The following is a 16,562-nucleotide window of genomic DNA, read 5'->3' as shown; positions in this document are numbered from 1 at the left end:
AAGATTGTATTAAATGAAATTCTTTCGCGCAGTGGGTTATCTTTTTGCTCGTTGCAAACGGCCCAAATGCTTCGAGGCCAAAAAGAAACTCTCGATCATTCTGATTCGCAGCCACACAAGTCTGCAATTCTAATGAAACTAACATCGGACTGACAGGCTCGTGCGACTGGTCTCCAGTGATAATTTCATTAAAATGCCAGGCGATGTCGTGTTCGATATCGTTTACGTAGCATCTTCTACGTAGAAACTTGGCTCGCGACCTTCTCATTTCGAAGAACCTTCGAGTACTTTCGAATTCCATCGACAGATTTTTTTTTTTTTAATCAATCCACTCACGAAGAGTCGCTTGAGTGTTGCATAATATTTGCTCTTCGTGAGTACACTTACGAGTAAAGGTTGTTAAGGATTGTTTATGTTTCGATTGAAACACACCCTTTTGCAGCATGATTCCTCTGCAATGAGGATCATGGGGGTGAATGCTCGATCAATGAATATAAATAAACAGGGGGAGGAATGATGATAATTGAAAGGTATGAATTTGTACATTGCACCATGGGAATGGTGTTAGAATTAGGGGTAGGTTTTCATAGGAGTTAAAGGAGAACGTTAGAAAATCATTTCTATATATTTTGCATGATACAGGATTTTTATTCTTACGACTATTAAATTGTACAATGGTTTGGTGATGTTTCATAATATGTATACAGGGTGTCCCCTTTTAATCAATTAATAAAATTGCACCTTGACGTTGGATTTTTATTTTAAAAAATTTTCACTATTTTTTATACAATTTTTCAAGAAATCATCTGAGTGATATTTTAAGTGATAAAAATTTATATTTACACATGAATTTGGATTGAAATGGAACACCCTGTTTGTAAGCTTGTATAAAGCTCGGACAGTAGATTTTTATCGAAGATAATTGCTGAATATCGATTGCTGTGATTATATCGATATGCTAATCGGTCTTCGATAGAGACAATAATTAATTTGATCAGTTTGATGACTGCACGAAATATCGAGTGATAGAGGATAACCGGTGATCAAAATATCGGTGAAAATTTGGAATTTTATTTTTCTACATTTTAGAGGATATTCTTATTTGTCAAAGCTAACGGGTAGTTTACAACATTGGTTCAGTGTTTGCTTTTTAACGAACGTTCACAACGATTCGTTTGATTTTCAGCTCGAAACAGCGAGCTTCCGTTTCGTCTTCTGTGCCGGATGTTTTTTTATGAAAAGCACAGCCGTTTTGAATTCTCCAATTCGCATACTTTTTATAACTTTTAATATTCGAAAAATGTAAGATAAACTAGAGAGGTGAATAATTCATGTAAATATGTGCGTATATAAAACAAACGAATTAATCGCACCTATAAGAATGATCAATATTTTTTCTAAACAAAAAAACATTAAAAAAAAGAAGAGAAACATAGGCATTATATCATTTCGTAGAGGGAAAGGAAATTAGAGAGGTCTATTTGTGAGATATTTTGCTAAGGAAAGGGATTGTAGGCGATAAGAAGAAACTTACTCGTATTCGTTCAATTTTATTATTAGAATATACACAATTATCATACGCTTCGATGTGAAACGTCTGAAACACTGATGATGATTTTGCTTATAAATTTTCAAAAAATTATTTCAACACGCCTTAAAGATTTGCGGGGCTATCGCGACCCCTATAATCCAAGGAAACATATCGAAAAAAAGAATAGCGCGAGAGAATAAAAATTTTTTCGAAAAAAGACGAACGATTCGCCAGAGTTGTTAGTGTGAAGGCTTTCGCAGTTGATGCACGATGCTTACCGTGTAAGCGTACACGTTTACGAGTGTGTTTTGTGTTTAGCAGTAGCGATAGTACACCTCTGCCGGACCTTTCTGGCAGAAGGTATCTTGTTCACGAACAAGATGAGTCCGTGAAGTTTGCAAGCAGGATTTTTATATTACTGCAGACTTTGACCGACCCTGTGTAAACTTGGCTTGTATTAACTCGCCTTAGTTAACATTAGTGGAAACCGTGAGAACATTACCAGAAAACGGTTTCCCAAATCGATCAACCTGATCGAAACAAATCAATCGTAACGTTGCTTTACGATGAAAGATACATAAAAGAAAAAAAAATAAGAAATGTTGGATATGAATATTTCTTCCAAGACGATGCATGCTTGAAAAAGGAAAAAGATAATGGAAATGAATGAGCGAAATAATGGGTCGCATTCGATGCACCCATTTTTTTAACGTTGTTGTACTTACGTGTTTTTGACGATACATTTACACGTAGATCCACACAAACTTACACGCATACATACAGACACAACTTAACAGCTAGTTGTATTCTCTTGAATACCTGATTTTTTATTAAACGAACAATCCCGTGGGATCAAAGGAGCTTAATCGAGATCAGTAAAGATGACGACCCCCTTCGGTGTCGTTAAACAGAGAGAACTTAAGAAACAGAGCGATTTTCGTCGCTGGATATACCGTTCTGTAATAATTCTTGGTAATTAGCCTGAGGAATTGTTGGAGTTCATGGATCAATAAGATAGAGCATTAAATTGTAAAAATTTAAGACAGTATTTAAAAGAGAAGAAACATTTAGTCCATTAAATTGCAGTGGTAGCATTCATCCTCTATATTAATTAAATTCTTCTAATTATTCTACGTCGAAAATCACTCTGTTTACTTAAGTATAGTGCAAGAAAATTTTCGTGCACTTTGAAGGATCCGTCACAGGACATCCTGTTACGAGGTTCGCTTGATTCAAGTCCTTGTTCGTCGAATTTAGATTTTCTTATCTTCTTTAGTGACTAAGAGCCAAGATTTTTGGCAAAAAATTGTTACTGTAGAATGACGAAGGAAAAACTGGAATCGACGAACACGAGGCCTGCCTCACCTGCCTTATTTACCTATGATGATATGTATAAAGTACCTGAGAAATCAAAATAATTACTTATATATCTATATACGTATATATACATTGAAAGAGAATGATTTTTCCGTTTCAATCTCGATCGTGTCGTGCTTGCAACGAGCTTGGTTTTTCTCGCGAAATGTATTCATCTTTGCGTTGCTATTACGACTATTTAGATTCTAATTTGCATGCGGTTTTTACGTTTAACGAATGCTACGATATAAGGTCAGTGTACGAACGTATCGTTATGTATTTTGGGGGAAAAATCGATAAAAATGAAAAAAATGGTATAAAGGATATGAATTTATGTACGTTTACTTGCAGGCTGCAGGTTATATTATACGATAATTTAGATTTTTACAGCGGCTTGTAGTTTCGATTTCTAAATTTAATTTCATGGTAAAATTTTATGGTAAAATGAATCATTTAAATATGGTCATTTCGTTGAGGAAGAAACTGCAGGTCATTTTTGCAAGAAAGTTTGATTTGAAATTTCTACTTTCGTGAGTATGATGCCTCGTTGGATTCTTGCGTCTTACTTACAAATTAACCCTCCATGAACCGTTTCTTTGAGTAGTATTATTGATCAGTATATATTTTATTTTTCACAAGTATTTTTTACCTTTCTTGACGGACAACGAGTATTCATTTCTTTTTGGACTTTGGTTCACGGAGGATTGAACTTGATTGTATTGATGAAATTCAATTACAATTCATCGAAGACGCGATCGAATTTAATTATCGAAGTTTTATATTTTATTTTGTGACTTTGGCGCCGTAATTTTGAGTAACTGCATGACACCTTAGGACAGTGAGTGAAAATCAACATTTAAGGTTTTTCTTTTTAAATTTATCCATAGATTTTGCCCACAGGTTTTCTTCGACTGTTAATGTGAGAACTTTGCGTCAATTACAGCGCCGAATTTTATTACCGTAAGGAAAACGCGTTCGTTCAAATTACAGAATTTAATATTATCATTTAATTAATGATGTCTTCATTTTTTTACAAGTTTCAGATTTTGCGTTTTTGATAGATTAAAATAAAAATTGCCCATACAGTGATTAAAGAGAGATGAAAATTTCAACATTGAACGAACGCTTTTCCATTAGGTTTCTCTAACTGTTTATTTCTCTTAGAATAAGTAGCACTAATTTTATTTGCTCAGACTTGCGCGCGAGTTTGCCATTCACTCCATTTCAGATGTACCGCTCCATTCGTATGAAATTTTTTCACTCCATTCAATCATCGTTCACGCATCATTGAATCTATCACGTTTTATACTTATATTGAAACAGTACCGATAATATTTTCTACGATTACCAAGTATTCTAGTGTATTTTGGCACTGTGGAGAAATAAATTACAGTTTTGGACAACACCACGACTTTCTTCATTCGCTGTTACAGAAGCCTGCGCGATTCATTCATATCCTTCTATTAAAATATTATTTTCATTCTTTGGAATCTTAAATAAATTTCAATTTTCTTTACAGATTTTATTTTACAGTCGTTCGTCTCCAGTTAACATTTATTTCTCTTTTATTTCCTTTCAGATCAATTTCCATCGCATCTTAGATTCTCCATAGTTTCACCTGTGTTCCTGTTTTAATTCCTTTGTAATCCTTATTAATTTTTTCAGGATAAATTTAGCTATAAGTTCGAGCTCCCGGATAATAAATTATTTAATATTTAAGCCACTAGGTTTCGTTAAATTTACGTATTAACATTCGTTGAAATCATTCGGGAAAAAAAGAAGCAAGAGAATCCGCGAAAAGGCAGGTAACTGAAACTTTGTAGCTGGGTATATTCGCGGTGCCAAAAGTAACAGAAAGAAAGCGCAATGCTAAGTGTATCCGCAGTAATAACTCGCTGGCAATTGATACAGAGGTAGAGGATGTTTGCGGTGTAGCTGTGCGGGGTCGATTCTGGCGGCGTTAGTGAAGTCAGTACGAAGGTAGGGATATTAGAGATTAAAGGGCGCGGCCGCTATGTTATTACGACTCACACCTGTAGCCAAGGTAGGCCAGCACGGCCAAACTTTTCTCCGGGAATCTACTTAATGGTTCCAGGATATCGTAAGTCGAACCTGTAAATAAATTATTACTGCGACTGGCGGTCTTTAATCCGACCTGCATAGATATTGCCCTTTAATCATGCGACAAGTAACACGTTGCAATTTCCAAACGGGATTACCTATCTACTTTGCCGGCCATTAAAAACATTCGCGGCATTCTAATAGGTTTTCGCGAAACGAAACGAAAAACGATCTTAGATTTCATCCTGCAACATCGTGTCGAATGGTATCTTCCGCTCTTCTGTGTACTTAATTCACGTTTTAACGGTACACTTGTTATTTCGTAAGAATCTTTTATTGTTTTTATACAGTCGGATCTAGAATTTACTTTAGAGGAACAAATTTTTTTAATAGATATGAATGCAGCGTGTTTACACGTACAGCCTCATCCAGAGCATTTTATTTGTAATTTAATTCGTAATTTACGAAGAGCAAAGAGGGAGAGAAATAAGACAAGTGATGAGATCGCTGCTTTAACAGCAAGCAAATGAGCGAAGACAAGAAGTATTATTTTTTACGGGGACCACCCCCCAAGCGAGCAAATGGTCTGTGTCGCGCTCCTCTATGACTCCTACGGGGTTTTCCTTCTTCTTCTCTCTATCGTGCCCTTCGTTTAAAGGCGAGCAAAGATCTTACCAACCCCTTTCACCCTTGCCAGTCGAAAAGGTTAGGACTGGGCGAGCTGTAAATTACCAAGAGGGCATTTTGATTAAATTGTTTATTGTAGCCTGGCCGGTTACAACCGGAGGGAGCTGACACGGAGTGCCGGGTGATTTAACCTTGCCGGCTGGCCTGCGCTTTTATTTTCCATTCGCGTACCTCAATCTCTGATTAGAAGTAATAATTCGCCTGGCGCGTACGCTTATCGCGGATACGTAGCCGGAGAATGGTATTAATGGGGCTGAAAAAGGGTGAGAAAGGGGTTGGTATATCCTCTCTCAGGGAGATTCGAAGTTGATGTAATTTGTTTGTTTCGGTTTAATTGGTAGAAAAGTAACTAAGAAAATATCGAATCTTTAAATTTATTCTTTATTTTATTTCGATGTGCAAGGTAGAAACGAGTTTGCCCTTAGATGTACTAGGGTTGATTTTTCACACGAGGTATAGATAAATCATCTTCGAACAAGAAGTCGTCTCCCGTATGTTCCGATCCAAGCTGATAACAGAAATTCCTTCGGACATCCCTAGGTCATTTGCGACATGTCCACCGTGGGACGATGTCGGCCGCGAGGGATGAATCGGCTCAACAAGTGTTACGTCGGGACGAGCTTGCGTCTAGGGTTCGGTCGATTCGCGGGGGGTGTCGACGTGCTCTTTCCTTCCTCGCCTCCCGATCGGAGGCGTTTCCTCGCGAGTTTCACGACTTTTCCGCGCGAAAAGCACCTGGAAACTTATTATCCCAATCACTCAAATTACATATAATAAAGTTGGAAATTTTCTAATTCAAATTTTCTATTCCTATACAGAAATGATTAACCAGCCTTCCTACTCCACGAACCACCCTCTGTTCACCCTGATCGAAAATCATCCTCGATCGTTGAAAATCCCGATTGTTTTCGTGAAAATCGAGGACGGCATGGTCGCGTGGTTGCAGGAGGAACGATATCGACGTCGGAGGTGGTGGTGGTTTTCGACGTGGAGGTGGCAGCTGGCGTGGAGAGAGGGGCCGAGAGGCCGCTAGCAGAGCATGAGAGGCAGGGAGCGGGTGGAGGAGGAGGAAGGATGACGGGCGAAGGGCGGCGAAGAGGGAGAGGGTGGAGGCGGTAGGAGTCACGCGGGCGCGAGTAGGCCCCGCCTCCGCGAAGTAGCTGGAAGCACGGCGAGTCATTCATGGCCGAGCTAAAGGCTGTGCCAGTCTCCGGGTCCGTCCAGCTGCAGCGGCTCGCGAGAGGAACCTTAGGGAACACCTGTCTCCCCCGCGTAACCGTGAACATTCGGCGAGGAGCGCGCCGGCGACGACGACGTGGATCATCAGGGAGACTCGCGTGTAGAACCGAGTTGCATCCGCGCTGGTTGCTCGCGAGTGGATCGCGAGAGTGCCCGGTGAGCCGTGTTCCGGGGCCGGTGGCAGGCTCTCGGAGAGGCCGCCGGCTCGCGCCGTCCTTGGATCACCGATCGTCATGTGTCATCGACAGTGTGTCAAGTGATGCCGTACACGGTTTCATTCATTTTTGTTCTTGTTATTGTTGTGTAAACGCAAGCGTGGTGAACACGAGCAGGATAAAGAAAAAGAGGAGGAGGAGGAGGATTTTAGTGCGCGTGTCCGTTGGATCATCCCCTCGGTGTAGGAGGAAAAACTGGTGGCTGATTGAAAACAAGAAGAGCGATCAAGGTGTTTCGACGAACGGACAAGATTGACGTTCGTGGTGGAGGGCTGGTGAATGCACCGCGGCGGCGGTGTCGCCGGAAGCGGTGCTGCTGCAGCCGCTCGTATCGCGGGAGGATCGGCCGGAAGTGGCGCGTTACCCTTCACGAGTCACTGCAGCCTCGAGCTGGAACATCCGTCGGCGATGCCCGGTGCACCGCTCGCTGGTCCCCACGCGGCCGCTGCGGCGAATACACCCCCGCGCCGGCACATCATGGGACAACGCATCCCGCCATGCCTATGGATGTTCACGTTCAACAAGGATTTTCTTACTACAGGTTAGTCGAACCACTAATACAACATTTTCTTAGGGAAGTTATACATTGAAATCGTAACACCTGTTAGAGAACATCACTAATGACTTTTCTTTTTCTTTTATAAAAATCGTTGTTATTCGGTATTTGGTTCTTTGAACCTCGATGGTAACAAAAAAGAATTTTCGCTAAAATTTCAAATATTACATAACTCGTCGGTTTTCGAAGAGGTTTCATTTGACACAAGCAAATACGCAGATTGGTCCTTTTACAATTCGTATAGTTCCTTGTTTCCATATCGGATTTGATGCGTGGATAAGTGCATAGGTAGGCAATGTTAGGTCTGGAAATTTACCTTGTAAATATTTCTCTGCTAAACGAATACTCCCATGTTTACCCATTTCGAGCAAACACCTTGCTTAAATACCGGACCCTTTAGTTCCTATTACACCGATGATCAAGTTCGTTGACGTTTCGCAGTTACATTACCGAACTTCGATCTCCTTAAAATCATTCGTTATTACGGCAAATTACCACCTGTCAGCGAGTCGCGTTTTATAATGAGTTAATTACAAAGTAGCTCGTTTTAATCGGATCGATCATTAAATAATAATCAACACGGTTGGAAAATACGAGTCATCTAAAAAAAAAAAAGAAGCGATGCGATGATTCTCTCGATTTTTCACTCGTTTATTTATGCACAGTGGAGAATTCTTACCGCGTGTCAAATTATGTTAAAGCGACTACGTGTTGAGCATGGTCACTATATTACGGGATACGTTAACACCTTGAATACTTATCGTGCGAGTCATCAATGATCGGTACCACAAATTTAATATAGTAATTGAATAACTGATAAGGAAGAAAATTTCATAATTTTCTTCAGACTTCCAAACTTAATATCTAGCCATCATTTCTGGTACCATTTTACCAAATTTGCTATCCAGCGTTTGAAATCTTGTTTCAATAATAAAAGACTGATATTACGTTAATTTTTTTGTTAAGACAGCAAACGGAAAGTTTAAATTGAAAAATGAATAATTATAATTAGTTTGCCCGGTCAACGAAGGTTCAATTTCGATATCTCCCGAAAGAACCGAGCGAAGCTCGCATGTGCCATGTACTTTACTCGATCAAGGGACATATCATTTCACGTAATAACGCTGCAAGTTCGCGTGGAAAGTTGGTTTACGCAGTGTACACGTTTTATTAAACCCGAAGCAAAATGCTCGCGCATCAAACCGCGTAACCAGCTATTACTTCTTTAATTATTATATCCGAGCTTCATAAATTATTCAGTTCCGTGTGTTTACCGATCTACCGGAATGTGTTTATCGCACGCACCAACGAGCGTGACGATCCTGAACTTTTATTTCTTTTCGTATCGTACCGACAAATAGCGGTTGTCACCGAACGAACATTCCACGATGTTGTAATTTACACGTAACCAGTTGTTCGCCGAGATTTCGACGATTCGACGGAAAGGTGGAAAGATGGCGGTTTAGAAAGCTGAAAGCAAAGGTTTGGAAATTTTTCGTCTGCGTTGACTGGTTAGCTGATAACGCAAAGTTGACGGGGACCTCTTGTACCGCGAAACCTGTTCAGAGCCTGCACACGCGTGTCCCCTATAATATTTATAAAGCCGACTCCTTTTCAGACCGCGTGTGCGTTAATAAACTTCGAACGGACAAGTTTATCTTGTATCGAAACGATTCGATCGCTTTCAGACGAGGCTGCAATTAATTATGACAAGTTTCAGATGAAACGATCGGAGGTAAAATAAGGGTGATTCGTTCAATTCGCTTAATTGTACATTAATTTCGATAAATGACGATCACGGTGCGGTTTATAGTTCCAACTTGATTATTTCCATAAAATTGAATTCAAGACACTGTGAAATAGTTCAAGAAAAAAAACAGCAAAATTTTTGCCAGGCAATTTCTCATCGATCAGAAGCAACTTTCAATTTTCGGGCCGTAATGCAGGCATGCAAACTGTTCGGAAGTGTTATCAATTTTCTAGATTACACTGGAAGGGACGCACGCGAACGGTGCTATACCGAGTGAGCAACTTGCAACGGCAATTACATTTTTCACAGCTTCGTCTGAACTGCACAATGTTTATTTCACGTGTAAGGCGTGTATTCCGTAATTGACGCGGCTCGATATATACGATTCTGCGTAATTGACAGGAGGATCGATAGGGCTCGATACAAGATCTAATCGAGATAGCCGGTTTCGATACGATAGCAGTTTCCTTTTTTTTTTCTTTTCTTTCCTTCTTTCCCTGCTCTTTTCCTTTTACACGGGACGAGGAGGAAGCGTTTCGAAAAGCGGCGAAGTTGTTCTTTGTTAATCGTCGCGCACACTCGTTCATCAGTTGCACCGTGTACTATAATTATTCACACTCCATAATGCAGTACACGGCGATACGTAATCCCGTGGCCGGTCTGAAAAGGAAGTATACGAACGGTTCGTTGTAATTATACACTCGGCTTGGCTTAATCTCCTAGCAAATTGTGTTAAGATTTTTACGAATTTTTCAGACGTCGCGTGTCGTAAATCCATTCAGCTGAGCGAATGGGAAACGTGTACCGGCAAATGGGCTTCGGATGTTTTCAATAGTACTGAATTAATCGTTCCCCTGTATCATTTATGCATCGATCGTCTATTATTCTCGCGATTTTTCCGAATCGATTAACCTGTTGCTCGCCTCGAGTATAAATTACACCGAAACAACGTAAACGCGACCCTTTGAACCCAGCTCAATTACAATCCACCCGATCTTTTGTCTTTAATTAGAAAATTTTCGTGAAAGATGTTTCATTCGAAGTACAGATAAATGATATTAAATCCCTTAATTATTGGTCTTTCGAACCAATAATTAAACGTTCCAATTAGAAGCAACATTCTCACAGTGTACCTTTCGTACAAAATTTTATCTCGTAGTTTATCATTGGCCATTAATCTTCCTAATGAAAAACAGGAATATTGCTGTTTCTCGAAAGATTTCATCAAACGTTCCCAATAAAAAGCTAAACGCTGTCGCGAACACCCTATAAAATCGTCGGGTACGACATATTAGAAACTGAAGATGAAAAACTACCCCGTCATTTGTCCTCGTTCGGCTAGATTCTGGTCGATTAATTAGCATCGGCGTGATAAGCTGACAGAAGGGGATCGCTGGTGACAGCGTTAGCGAGAACAGCAACTGGACATAAGAAGCGGCAGGCAAGAAACTTATTATAATACGTGCCTCGTCCAGGTTATTAGCATTCCGCTATCAATTATCCAGCAGCCCCACTGTTGAAAATAAATAACTAATGTTCTCTCCTTTTACATCCTCGACTACGTATCTCTTTTCTTCTCGTTGTTGAAATAATCATGCTTTACTCTTCATCTAGTTAATTAATCTAAACCTGTCGATTCGTTACCTTTCTTCAGAGAAAATATCTAGATCGAAAATTTTTAATTTATTAGAAAATGAAGACACGAGTCTTCAGAGAAGACGAAGAACGTTTGCTCGCGTCGATGAGTTCGCGACAATGTTTCACGGTTAAATTGAAGTGGTGCTCGAAGTATAATGTCGCAGAAGTTGTCTGGTGAAAAGAAGACCCGTCTTCGGATCGAACAGAGAAGGACAGGGTACGCAGACGATGTTGACCTAGCGGTGAGTCGAGTACCACTTGTTGCCGTGTCGTACCTCGAGTACCTCTATCAGTACACTTTGAGCCCGTGGTAGTCAAGATGGCTTCGAATCTCTATTGACAGATGCAATGCTACGATACTCGCGTTAGACTAAACAGTCTCGAAAATCGTGGCTCTCTTTCCTCTTCTTAATTGGGTTGTCTCACGAAGTCTGTTGAAGCAGATATCGATGCTTTCGATTATTTGTCCGAAGTAGCGATGAAGCGATACTTCGGCTAATCTACCTTCGAATTTCAGTGTTTATTTTAAAAAGATAGGTTGCTCAATGTTTCTTTGTTTCTTCTGTTCCGAGCAAGTTACGCATACAGGCGACATTTCATTGTCGTAGAAACGTGTACTGCTGCTGACTCGACTGGTTACTTTCCACTGAAAACTCGAGTAAACCGGGTTTCTTTGATCTTATCGATAATGATGTTACTCAGAAGCCTAGCCGGATGTCGAAATGTGCCACGGTGTACAGAAGTCGCAGGTTTTAAACAATTTCGATTAAGCAACGAGCGACACGTCCGTGAACTGTGCATCTCGTATTCAGCAAACAGTGACGATGTCTTTATCAATTTTTAAATGGACATTTTAGGATGTTACCCTTTATCGAATGGTGGAGCAAAATTTTGATTAATAATCCTAAGTGAACGCTGTTTATTCTTTCTTTTCTTGTTTTTCAAATTGTGATTCATTGTCAGTTTTCACGAAATTTGTCGAAATCCTTGGTAAGGGAGAACCGGTTGCACTCGTGCTGAGAGTGACAAAATGATAAATACGATAGGCTTAATCAGTTCATAAATCAGTCAAGCAAACGCACCATATTCGACACAGATTTTCAAGCTATTATAAACAAACCTAATTTTAATAGTAACATATCGTCCATGCTGAGAAGCATACTGAGAAAATAACAGTCATCGATGTACGACGATTAAAAGCATTCGCTTGATCATTTCATTGACTCCAAATTAAGATACGAAATGTAAATCGTAATCTGACGCATATATAATTCGTTCATCTGCATTTGTCGATCGCGTAGCGTTCGGAGTTAAATTGCATGCCTTCGGATGTGTACGCAACGGATCTGCTGACAGTTCGTCTGGAGATTGACGCAGTGAGCAGAGATGGTAACAGTAAATGTCTGTGTGACGCGAGACGTCATCAGACTTTAAAGTTTCGTGACAGGGAGAAGCGTGATGTCGTTAACGAACGAGTGTCTGGTGAAGCAACGATCGTATCGCAATCTTTAATCGAGCTTCTAATTCCGTTGTGTTTCTGATTGATACCTTCAGATCAATCGAGTGTAAATAAACAGATCATCGAAGTCTCGAAGTATTCAAATTAGCACACGGTTAATTGGACAATTATTAGGTATTTCGATTTTTCTGTCGAAGATGCACCAGGTCGAACCAGATCGGCGCATCAAGCGCAGTTGCATCGGGCTGACAGGGTCCGAATTTGATGGTCGTGCCTACCAGTTGAAACTGGTGCACGATCATCAGCGGTACGACGACACGCGTGTCCGAGATATGCACACGTACACGGGAGAGACACAGTCGCACAGGCATTGAGAGCGTTATTGAATGATGGCTCGTCCAACTGCTAATGGGGCTGGACGCTCGGGTGACCCAGCAGAGAAAGAGGAAAAGACAAAGCCGTGTTACGTTAGCGAGAAGGACAGCTCGAGAAAAAAAGGGTTGGTAAGAAACACGCTCCTGCCGTTGTTGCATCGATGCAACTGATGCATCCGATGCGATGGATGCATTCTTCCGCCGTTCCCCGAACCATTCGATGCAGGCAGAGCCGAAGAACCGAGACACTCGGCCCGGATTGGTTTCTCCTGGCTTGGCTCGGGCCGATTCTCCTTCGTCTCTCTTTTATCCTCGTGATAGTCGGGAGAGTTCCTTTGCGGACGTAGCCAGGCTGGCTGCTGGCCAACCGATAAATAAAATACTGGTTCCTCTTCGAAATGCACATGTGCATCAACTTTTGGAATGGAACAATGAGTTAGAGATTTTGAGAACTAAGGGTTGGATCTTAACTCAAGGACGGATTCTTGGTACCTATAGGGGAGCATGTTGTCAAGAAGAACCTGAGGACTAAGAAAAAAATTTCCAAGTCCAAATTCTGTTTTAAGAATCTAAGTTTCCCTCGAAACTGAGTCTAGTACCGTGCGTCGCCGACCTTCTGGACGGATTCTTGGTATCTATCAGGGTACGTGCCCCAAACGAGTACCGTCTTATTCAATCATTTTTATTTTCTTCACGCTGCGATACAACCTCGAGAATCTTCTGCTTTTGTTTTTATACCCTTACTTATATCGCAATCTTTTCCATTTCACCTTTTCTCCCCCATTTTCTTGTGCCTCGATCATTCTTCTTAATCGAGTGTCTCTTTTTTTCCTGCCGTTCGTCTATCTCGGTTCCCCTCGTCCCGTCGACGGGCCAGGCAGCCGGTGGAGCCCGGTAGTTGGAAGCGCGAACTTTTTTCTCAGCTATCGGCCCAGTAGATCGCGCTGCGATGCTGGACTGCAATCAGAATTGATTATAGCCTGCCGAAACTGCGCCGCGGTCCGACGCGTTCATATTACACAACTCGCACGCGGCCCTGCCGCGTCTTTCGCTCGCTCGCACGCTCCTTCCCCTCGAGTCAAGATCGTTCTCGAGGGGGCCCATGCTCCTCTCCTCTCGATGTGTACGCTGTCCCGTCCCCGACGTCACTGACCCACTCGTGCCGTGCCTCCCAAGGGATCCTCGCCCTCTGTCGGTACAGCGCCGCTTCTCCTTCGTTTCCTTTTTCCCGAATTTCGACCGTGTCTACGGCGAAAAACGAGCCTTGCGCGAATCGACAACGAGATCGCTGCCGAGAAACGCGATCTCTAAACATTTTAGGGATGATAATTCGTTCGAAGCGACGAAGAGGTTTGATTAACTTTCTGAAAGGTACACAAGTTGTGATTAATGTCGTTGGAAGTTCTTCTGAATCTTCGCGAACCATATTCGACTGAAAGAACATCTCGAGACTGAATCTTGAGCTACGGAGATAAGTAATATTCTTCAGCATCGGAAACGTTAATTAATGGGTCGTACGTCAGTGAAACCGATGGGTGAGCGCGGCAGAAGTGATTTAATATCCGCTTTAATTAATTTGAAAAACGCCCATTCAGAAAAAGGGAGCCCTGCACCTTGCAACGCTTCTTTGCTACGTTTTGTTTCGATGCACTTTGGTATCAAGGCCGTGCGGTGTTTTAGAGTTCACCGTTCGGGATTCTGTTCAAATAATTCGACAACTTTGCTAGGATTACTTTTTGCTACCCCGTTCTAATACTTCCTCCTATTATCATTACCGTTTCTTAATTAACGTTTACACGCTACTGAGCGAAGTTCCTGAAACTTTCACATTCTAAGAAGGAATCGATCGATACGCATACCGTCCAGCACCCTGTGCCCCTAAAATGTTTGTCAAACAGCCGGAGAAACTGGATTGTTTCGGTGTTGGCTACCGGTATTCCACGGCTGCTTATACCTAACGCGAACAAGAAAGCGGACCAGTAACTGAATAGACATCTTTTTTTTTTTAATGCCAGCTAAATTCTCGAGAAATACCAGCAATTATTGCTGGTTGCTCGATATTTCCCATAAATCAAGAACCGTATCGACGAAGTCAAGGTTCCGACAGGGGGAATGCAATTTCGCAAACGGTTTAACTTTTCAGTCGTAAAGTACCGTATTTGTCATTAATTTACCAAAGGACCTGACTTATTTAATTATTTTTCACGTGTGGTTACGAATGCGTACGAATCAGTTTTTCAAATCAAACATCGCGTTGACTTTTGTGACAATAGCTTCTAAGGTGGAATTTCTATGCTCCCTTTTTTACATTTTCTCGTAACAGTACATCGATTGATATGTGCCAGCTATGAGTAATGAAACTTATTGAAGCGTGAAACGTGAGTTTTTATCAAACTTTCACGTTGTGCTTCTTAGCGTTCGGACCAGATACCTTTTTCTGATCTCATTACGTCAACGTTATTACAGCTTATGCAACGACCGATAGAAAATCGGTACTTCAATATTTCAGTGCGTACCTAGTTGTTAGTAGAAAGTTAGATCCTTTTAGGCGATATGAGAATAGTTTTGAGGCTCGTTTCTTTCATAAATTTCTTTTGTCATCCGGAATATAATAATTGCACAACTTGTTTACTTTACCCAATTCGTAAGGTTTTTATTTAAATAATAAATGACTTTAGTAGATTATAAAATTTAAAATTATCAAAGGGTTGAATTTCAAAGAAAGAGACAAAGAGAAAAGAAGTCTGTTACACTAACACGATAATTATCTCGTCCGATGATGAGAGGGAGGATGAAATTCCGGTTCGAAAAACGTATCAGAATTTTGTCGGATTTCGAGGAGGTAATTTCGCGTTCGTCCGCCTATAAATCGCTGCGTAGGCTCTAAGACTCGTTTAATTCTTACACCCTGTTGAAAGTTAATAGGAAGCGACGAAAAAAGTGTGTAAGTGGCCGATGGGTGTTGCCGGAGCCGGTGCCCTAGCGAAGGGAGTAGAAAAAATGTTTCTACAACCCCTCGACAGTTCTCTGACTCCCTAAAGTCATCGAAGCGTAACTTAGCATACTTTATTTGATTTTTTGTATTGGATAATAGTGTCAGGTAATAGGGTGCCTGCGAGCCAACGGAAGAAGGTCGAAGGGCGGTAGGAGGGTGGGTAGTCGAACAAATTTTCACGCCCCCACTATCTTGCATTAACAAATTTACATTTTTTAAATGGAAGGGTCGCGCTTTCTTTCTCTCTCGGGGTGATAACTTGCGGCCCAGTTGTTCTTCGAAGAAATGAAACCACCGGCGACACTGCATCTTAATAAAGGATCGAGAACACTTAAACCCGAATATCAAGTTAAATTGCTCCCTTCGATTCTATTTTTATTCTCTTCTCCTTTTTCGCCAGAATCGAAGCTTTTTCAACGTGTTTCGAAGATTGATAATCTCTCAATACCCGAGGCAACTTTCGAAAGAATAAAAAAAGGGTTCGATTTTACGAAGAACGCTGTTAAAGGGAACGATCTCTACCAATGAGGTCGCTCAATGACAGTTGTCTGAACGATGTACATTTTCTTTGCTTCACCTTCGGCCAGCAAACGAGATCTTGTTTCGTCGAGTTCGCTTCTCTTCTCATAATTAGTCCGTCCTGGCTAGTACTTCTCTCCTTAATGTCCGCGCATTATCTCGCTATCATATTAACCTTTTGG

The sequence above is a fragment of the Osmia lignaria genome, chromosome 15, assembly GCF_051020975.1.
Source record: "Osmia lignaria lignaria isolate PbOS001 chromosome 15, iyOsmLign1, whole genome shotgun sequence".
In the NCBI taxonomy this organism is placed as follows: Eukaryota; Metazoa; Arthropoda; class Insecta; order Hymenoptera; family Megachilidae; genus Osmia; species Osmia lignaria.
Note: the sequence above shows the minus strand (reverse complement) of the source record.